The 3089-nt window shown below is 44.6% G+C and overlaps 1 non-coding gene across 1 annotated transcript; it reads right to left on the reverse strand.

Annotated features, from left to right (window-relative positions):
- Positions 1 to 963: 963 nt before the first annotated feature.
- Positions 964 to 1068, reverse strand: LOC138570697 (U6 spliceosomal RNA). Its single transcript, XR_011303732.1, has one exon. It is a non-coding gene; the product is annotated as a U6 spliceosomal RNA (small nuclear RNA).
- Between the last annotated feature and the right edge of the window lie 2021 nt (positions 1069 to 3089).

Genomic DNA, 3089 nt, shown 5'->3' on the forward strand with positions numbered 1-3089 from the left:
TGGTCGAGGTGGGGTAGCAGTAACTAGCAACTCTGAGAAAGTAAATCTGGGGAGCTTGGCGACTTGTGGGGAACAACTGCAGAGCTCAGGTACTTTGTGGCACACGGAGGAGGTCTGTGGGATTGCAGTAAATTAGAGACATGCAACCTGGTCGGGAGTGCTTCAGGTCACCTTTGTTGCATGTTCCAAGCAACTCAACAAAGCATCAACAGGCTGAGATACCAGCCACAGAGCCTCTTTCCACTTGATTAAAAGCCTAAAATCTTTTCCATGTAAAAACATAGCCCCCCCGAATACCATATTTTCTTTGTTTTTTCTCTCTCTCTCTCTCTCTCTCTCTCTCTCTCTCTCTCTCTCTCTCTCACCCTCCCTCCTTAACCTTCCCCCCTCCCGCCCGCTCTCTTTCTCCCCCCGCCCCCTCCCTCCCCCTCTCCCTCTCACAACCATTTATTTTAAGTTTTCATGCACTGTAGCACATTCTGGCAACGGTATTTCACAATGGGACTCTTTGAAAGTTACAGAAATCAAAAAAGAAACCAACCAACTAAAAGCAGCCAAAGCCAGAGTACACTGCTCAGCCCCAATTAAAGATTAAGGCCTAGAAGCAAGTAAAGCTGTAGTTCAGAACAATGTTTGCAAATAGCACCTTAAAGCAGTTTACGCTGGAGTGCACAACAAGGTGGAAACTGATAAAACGGAGTTTGGTAAAATGGGATAAAAAAACAAAAGAAGCGTGCCACTTCTAAAAGTACAAGTCAAGAAATTGAAGGAGAGGGGGCTGTTCATTCAGTCAATAGGACTCACAAGTAAAAGGCTCCTGAGGCATGAGTGTTGAATTTGGCGCAAAATGTATTGTGTTGTCGTGTAATATGTATGAACATACAATTTCAATCTTCATTAAAAAAACATGTATTAAAAAATAAAGACTTGCAAATTAAGAAAGTTTCTGTCCTGTCATGTGCCAAAAATAGTGAATGCTTTACGAATGTGCGTGTCATCCTTTAGAGCAGGGGACAATTTAATGTTCACATTATCATTCCAATATTAGTACATGTGTTGCTGAAGCAAGTGCAAAGGGAGAGTCAATCAAACCATTGATTAGGACATCTAGTCAAAGGTTTGCCATACCAAATGTCCTTATGTCAGAGGGTAGAAAGTCCAAACACCATTTAAATATCGGGTGGTATGAAATGAAGAGGGAAACAACAATGAATAAGCATTCTTTGCTGCTGTATTGATCTGGTCCTAAAGGGTTTGGTTTAATGCCAATTATATTTGAAGATATACAGATTCATGCTCCAGGGTGCTTGCAAAATGACACCCCTCCCCATCACAATGGCTGGGTGATGCAAGCCTGAGAGCATCACAATAGACCCATAGACATGAGAAAAACTCTGTTCCACTGAGTGTATGTGGGCCCATGGCTGTATCAAGGACAAGGCAACAACAGGAAGTGGCTTAAGGCATCAGTGCCAGAAGCTGTCCGATTGAGCCCTGTAAGCAATAGATGTTGGACCATCCTTGACGAGATTCTGAGGCTGATTTCAATGTTAACTTTACTGCTGATTTAAGGATTGCTGAACCTTCGACCCACGTCTAGTTTGCTCGGATAAGGCCTGGAAATCTTTTACAGCTTGTATTGGGGGGAGATGATGTGAGTTTATCAAGAGCAACGGGATATGAGGCATGTGTGCCACAAAAAGCAGGTCTAGGATTTTTTATAAGAAAGCCGCTTTAAGAAGAGAACTTTGGACAACCCTACTGAGAGCAAAAGTATTACACAAAAGGTAAGGGGGTCAGTGGGTCAACGGATAGCACATTTGACTGTGAGTCCGTCTTTTGTAAGTCCAAATACTACCTGGTTCGACATTTTCCAGGCTTTTTGTTTCATTTCTTAACAGATCCATTCCTATGTACCTCTGTGCTTTCAACAGAGTTTTCATTGTAAGGGAGGGACATACAATATGCCTTAAACATTCCTGGGCAGGGAAGACTCTATGTAAAAGAAAGAGTAGCAGACAGTTTAATAAATCATCAGCAGGACCCTCTAGATCTTCCCCAAAAAACATAACATTATTTCTCTGCATGTATGTGTGTTGAACAGCGCAAGTAGTTTGACATTTATCCACTGACATTAACCACTTTCCCACAGCGCAGAACAAAATCACTTGTACTGGCCCCTTCTGCAAAAGCATTACCACTGTAGAAAGCAGTGAAAAGGTGAGGCAGTGTGCAGTCACCCCCGACCCTTTACTCCCCTGATCGGCCACGATCGGCCAAGGACCTCTCTATGAGAGCTGAGGGTGGAATTTTTCTGGACCTCGGTAACTTAGGGAGGCATGGCTAAAGGGATCCTCAATCAACGGCCCAACCTTTGCTTTGTGGCCTGTCCGTATATGTCTGTTCTCCAAATTACCTGCCGCTGCCCAGGTGTCAGCTGGTAAGATGGAATGACCTGCCAGGTAGGATCCTGGCAGATGATTTGCATAGGCAAACCCCCTCTCCCTCTTTATTAGCCCTGCTTACTCCACAGTAGCAAGTATCTGGGGAAAATATAGTGGTCGAGGTGGGGTAGCAGTCACTAGCAACTTTGAGAAAGTAAATCTGGGGTGCTTTGCGACTTGTGGGGAACTACAGAGCTCAGTGCCCAGAACTTTGTGGCACAGGGAGGAGGTCTGTGGGATTTCAGTAACTTGGAGACATGCAACCTGGTTGGGAGTGCTTCAGGTCTCCTTCCTTGCATGTTCCAAGCAACTCAACAAAGCATCAACAGGCTGAGATACCAGCCACAGAGCCATTTCCACTTGATTAAAAGCCTAAAATCTTTTCCATGTAAAAACATAGCCCCCCAACCCCCGAATACCATATTTTCTTTGTTTCCTCTCTCTCTGTCTCTCTCTCTCTCTCCCTTCCTCCTTCCCTCCCTCCTTCCTCCCTCCCGCCCGCTCTCTTTCTCCCCCCGCCCCCTCCCTCCCCCTCTCCCTCTCCCTCTCACAACCATTTATTTTAAGTTTTCATGCACTGTAGCATATTCTGACAATGGTATTTCACAATGGGACTCTTTGAAGGTTACAGAAATCAAAAAAGAA

This window comes from Ambystoma mexicanum, chromosome 2q (assembly GCF_040938575.1).
Source record: "Ambystoma mexicanum isolate Mex_15411 chromosome 2q, UKY_AmexF1_1, whole genome shotgun sequence".
Taxonomy (NCBI): domain Eukaryota; kingdom Metazoa; phylum Chordata; class Amphibia; order Caudata; family Ambystomatidae; genus Ambystoma; species Ambystoma mexicanum.